Source organism: Crinia signifera, chromosome 2 (genome assembly GCF_055691185.1).
Source record: "Crinia signifera chromosome 2, ASM5569118v1, whole genome shotgun sequence".
NCBI lineage: Eukaryota > Metazoa > Chordata > Amphibia > Anura > Myobatrachidae > Crinia > Crinia signifera.
The window spans coordinates 1,529,662-1,535,168 of record NC_139218.1 but is presented as its reverse complement, the minus strand read 5'-3'; the positions used below and the strand labels follow the sequence as shown (position 1 = coordinate 1,535,168).

General features: G+C 46.6%; 1 long non-coding RNA gene across 1 annotated transcript; it reads left to right on the top strand.

Moving 5' to 3' along the window:
- Positions 1-3,749: 3,749 nt before the first annotated feature.
- Positions 3,750-4,946, top strand: LOC146058643 (uncharacterized). The gene is made up of 2 exons (XR_014469877.1): positions 3,750-3,831; positions 4,769-4,946. It is a non-coding gene; the product is annotated as an uncharacterized LOC146058643 (long non-coding RNA).
- Positions 4,947-5,507: the final 561 nt, after the last annotated feature.

Here is a 5,507-nt window from a genome sequence, read left to right as displayed (position 1 = left end):
GAGCGTACGTCGCTGTTTTTTCGCGCCGCATACGGTGGCGGAAATTCCATTGTGTAAAACCTGGCGAAAGTTCTACATGAAATACTGGTCACCAATGCTAACATTGCATAGAATCTTCTGATACACCTGTGACTATTGCACAATACACATGCTATTTGCTAGCATGACATGACATTTCATTCATGACTACTGTGGTATTGTGGCGTTTTAGTGCAAGCTAAAAGTAGCCCAATCCCTTAGAGAATCCAGCCCACAAGTCATGCAATACTCATCTCTACTGTTATAGACCACACATGTGAGAGCCCTATAAATAGTGACTTCCTGCTAGAATCATTTGTCTCCAGATCTGGACTTGTCAGGGTCTAAGGTAAGCTCTTCCATGCTCCTTGTAGATATGATATCCATTAACAATGTAAGTGTATGAATGTATGCACCATTGCCTCACTGACTACAGATTGTTGGGCCAGCAAAGTGGTGTATCATTATTGCAACATGTCACATGTTCACTATTTCACTCACAGGTCTTCAACCTGTGTGGGTTCATCTATTGCAGGACAACATGTCCCAGCAATAGATGAAATGTGTCATAGTACATGATGTCGGCAAAAAATGCTGACACCTTTATCTGTGTGTTTTGGACGGTGTGTATTGAGTTCATATTATTGTGTCATCATTAGAGAGTCAAATGGATCTGCGGGATTTCACGGGGCGGCCATCTATTGTACGTATTGAAGGCTACAAATCTATTTGTAGTGGGATATGGCCATTATGTGCATAGGTGCATCAGTATTTATGTTCATTTCTTTATAGGTTGCTGAAGCTATTATGCGCTACATGGAGAGGAGGCTAAGGGCACTTGCGGCTCTCCCCACTCGTCGGCCAAGGAGGCCAGGACGTGCTAGAATCTATCGCACACGGGTGACTCTGTTTGCTATGCCCGATGATGAGGTACTTACTAGGTACCGGTTACCGCCACATGTAATTCTGGATCTGCTCACCTTAATTCAGAGCGATCTGGAACCTCTACACGGGATCACGACAGCAATTCCGCCTCACACACAGCTGCTGGCGGTGTTGCATTTCTGCGCCTCAGGATCATTCCAACAAGTAGTGGCAGTACTTGCTGGAATATCTCAGCCGGCCTTCTGCCGAATCCTGAGGCGTGTGACGTCGGCCATGTTCAGGCGCAAGGGGCACTTCATGGCCATGACATTTGCCACCGAGACCCTGCGCAGAAGCCAGCAGGCCTTCCATCAAATTGCTGGCTTCCCTAATGTGATAGGGGCTGTGGATGGCACCCATGTACCATTTGTGCCTCCATCTCGAAGTGAGAAGATATATAGGAACCGCAAATTGTTCCACTCACTGAACGTGATGGTGGTATGTGGCCCATCCATGGAGATTCTCGCCTTCAACTCGAAGTTTCCCGGAAGTGCCCATGACTCTCATGTCATCCGACAAACCGGGATATGGCAAAGACTCCAAGAGCTGGAAGGCCGTGATGCGTGGGTTCTGGGTGACTCCGGTTACCCATGTACGCCCTGGCTACTTACGCCGTACAGCTACCCAGCACCGGGCCCACAGGAGGCATTCAATCGGGCGCATGTTGCCACCAGGCAAGTGGTGGAGCGCTCAATTGGCCTTTTAAAAGGTCGATTTAGAGTGCTCCACCGCACTGGTGGTGACTTACAATATGCGCCTGAAATGGTGTCGAGGATCGTGGGCCTGTGTATATTTTTCCACAACATTGCTGTGCGGCGTGAGATACCCTTTGATGAGTGGGAGGTACCATCTGAGCCGCAAGATCCGCCCATGCGCCCATCCCGCGCCCCTGAATGCCGGAGGGGATACCAGCTGCGGGACTCTGTGGCGCAAAGATACTTCAGGTACATGTTATCGAGTTGACAGAACACACCAATTATTGTAAAAATCACCCCTTCAAATAAGTACAGTGTGTTAGTTGTCAGTGTTACAACACGAAAATTAGCCAGCCTGCCCTCCTAATGGCAAAGAAATAGGAGATATTTATCATATGTGCTTAGTTTTGGGGGAAGTTAAATATAGGTGCTAATTATTATACCTTGTTCAAGGGATCTTATGTGTTTGTTATATCTTCATTATTGTAGTTGATACTATCCCTGATGACTGGTGAGTACATTGATTTATTCTGTAATGTGTTGGGGATTTTTTCATGTGTTGATGTCTGATTTGTTTGCAGATATATATATATATATATATATGCTATTAGAATTTATTCACATGTTTCAACATTTCAAGGAGCAGGCAGCCAGGCAGGCAGGCAGGCAGGCAGCCAGGCAGGCAGGCAGGCAGGCAGGGCTGGTGTATAATGCTGGTCTCAGGATACCTGCAAGTGTGTGTATGTGTCTTTTACACATAAATGTACGCATACACATAGATGCATAGAGTAAATAATGCTAAGTACAGCTAGGCGTTGCTAAGCTATAGCACGCGTTGCTTGGCGGAGCGAGGCGTCATTGGATTTGCTAAGTGCATACACACTGTGTTTTATATATATCAGATTTGTTCATTGCCATACATCAACACTACTGTTTTGAAGGCATGCGAATTTGTCACCATTTGTGTTGGCGCAGACACGCTGTTCATGTAAAGATGAACAATAAAGTTATTAACACAAATAACTGTGATCAACCAATGCCACCACCTGATTGGTTGATAGATGCCATTGTCAACATGGCGGAGACACGAAGGGCAGAACCCTTCACACATGCGGAGCTGAGGGTTCTTGTCTCCGTCATGGAGACAAGGCTGGGCCGTGCGGGGCCGTTTATCACAAACCGCCATAAGCGGAGGGCCTATGCTGCGGCAGGGCGCCGAATTTACGCCCGCACTCGGGTGCGGAGGTCCCTCGGGCAGCTTGAGAGGCGGTGGTCGGACCTCCGCAGGCGCCAGCCCCAGCTGCTCCAGCAACTCAGGAGCGAAATTGCTGATTGTGAGTATTTTAGCTATGAAATTTCGCACTTACAACATAGCATATATAAACAATAAAATGTGTCTCATGATAACTGGGTGTCCATGGGTTTAAAAGTCCATAGACTGTTATGTGTGCTTCTTCCTGGTTAACATGCAGTCATGTGGCTTTTATATGTAATGCCATAGCATTGAGGATTCTGATGCATACAATGTGCCAGATCTAATATGTGTTACACATTGATAAATGCCTGGGTTGTAATGTGTGAACAAATTACTAACAATCACATAATAATTTACATGTCACAATTTGGAATCCATGAACAGTAAGGAGCTACTTTCCTGCATCGTTTGCCATCATTATCACCCTTCCATGTATGTCTTGTTATGGATTAATACATGTGCCCCAATGACCCGACATTGACCATGATTTTTTTTTCTACCACACAGCACGAGCCCAAGCCCGACAGGCCCGTGAAGAGGCGGAGGCAGCCCTGGGCCAGGAGGAGGCCCAAGACCCGGAGGAGGAGGTGGCGGCAAGGGTGGAGGAGGAGGAAGTGGAGGAGGAGGAGATGGTGGTGGAGGAGGAGGAGGTGCGTGAGGAGGTGGTGGAGGAGGATGTGGAAGCGGAGTTGGTTGCGGAGGAGGAGGTGTTGGTGGCGGAGGAGGAGGTGGAGGAGGTGGTGGTGGTGGTGGAGGAGGAGGAGGAGGAGGAGGAGGAGGAGGAGGTGGAGGAGGAGGAGGTGGAGGAGGAGTTGGAGGAGGAGGTTATTGTGGCAGAGGAGCTGGCGGAGGAGGGGGCTGAGGAGGCCACGGTTGCCCCGGAGGAGTCTGATGACGAGGGGGAGGAGGCGTGCCAGGCCCCGGAGTACCATCAGATCGGTATGTTAACATAATGCATCATTAATGAAGTAGTTGTACTGGTATTTGTTATGTAGCACTGGTGATAACAAATTTTTGGCCCATACTATTCATATAGACCCCAAAGTGGGTAGCTACAGATACAGGTACGGGTTAGATGGGGTGTCCAAGGCATCCCTTTCATCCAGGACACCTCTGAATTACACAGGTTTGTGGGATGGGTTGGAGCTCCATTTTGACTGCCACATAACCGTAGTAGTTAAACAGGATCCTGGAGTAAAGGGATGAGTGGATCATTTGTGGATGAAATTCACCTGCTGCAAGTGTTGATTATGACCCATCAAATAGTGGAATCTATATTGTTGGTGAATGTTATTTCTAAACTATAGGATGTATGCTATAAATGGAGTATGGGCCGGCCTACCTTGGAATGGAGTCAGAAGTTGCCAGTGTCCCAGGAGCCTCCTCTACCTAAACACCCCCTGTAGTTCAGATTGTTTTTTTGCCCTCACAGAATTGTAGGTTGGTTTAGACAGAATTATGATTTTGAGGATGTGTACTGTGCATTCCTGACATTTGCATAACTCCCATGCCACGAACCATCACTGAACTTAGACTGAGCAGATTGTGACAAGTTCTTATTGACGGAGGCCATGACATGCTTGTCATTGGTTAGTCATGGGTGGGTTGTGACTGAGAAGAAACAATATGACTGTTATGTCTTCTGCAGAGTAAAGGGTAGAGGCCAAAAAAGACAGTATGTAGTAAATAAGTTAGCATGTATGTATATATGTATGTGTCATATCTATTTATCTATGTGTGTCTCTATCTCTCTACATAGATAGATATATATATATATACACACATGTCACCTAGCATTTGTGCAATTTATGTCGCAGTATGTGAAATGTATGCATGAATAACATGACTAATTTTTGCCCCTTTGACATGCCCACAGATGACACCACACCGGCAGATGAGGGGGTGCGTGGGGCCGTCCTGCGAGCGGAGCAACATTTAAGGCTCCTTCTAGCAGACCTGCAGGACATCCGCGATCTGCTGCTTTGATTTATTATATTTTATATTTTATTTTTTATGTTAATGTTGATTTAAAATAAATTCTTTATGCAAGTTCACAGTTGTTGGTTTTATTTGCACTTGAAACAGTATATGTGTAGATTGTTTATAATCTTTTACACAGGGTGTAATACAAACCATTGCACTTACATTGCTGTAAGGGTTAATGTGTGCAATGGATGTGTTAGGCATGCTTGTAAGGATATATTGGCATCTAATTGATTCCAATTCCAAATAAGCTGTTTTTTATGAGGATAGGTAATTGAATAAGTGGGTCATGTGATGTATTGCAGAATTGACATAATAGTGGGTTGTTTGGCGTAAATACTCCGCTTACGGGCGGTAGCACCGCTTGGCTCCCGTTCGGATGCGGTATTTCCGAGCATACTCTGTAATACTCAGTAATACCGTGCAGAATCGGAGTGTTTCTCCCGCACACGCATGGTTTGTATGTCGTCCGTAAACACGCCCTGTTCTTAAAGAGTGAGTCCGTCCGAATGCGGAGGACACGTGGGCGTTTCTACGGACGATGGCCGCACGCGGCAAAACACCGTGGCGTGCGGACCGCACCGTAAGAATGCGGGAATATCCGCACCGATCAGAATAAGGGCCGAGATGCT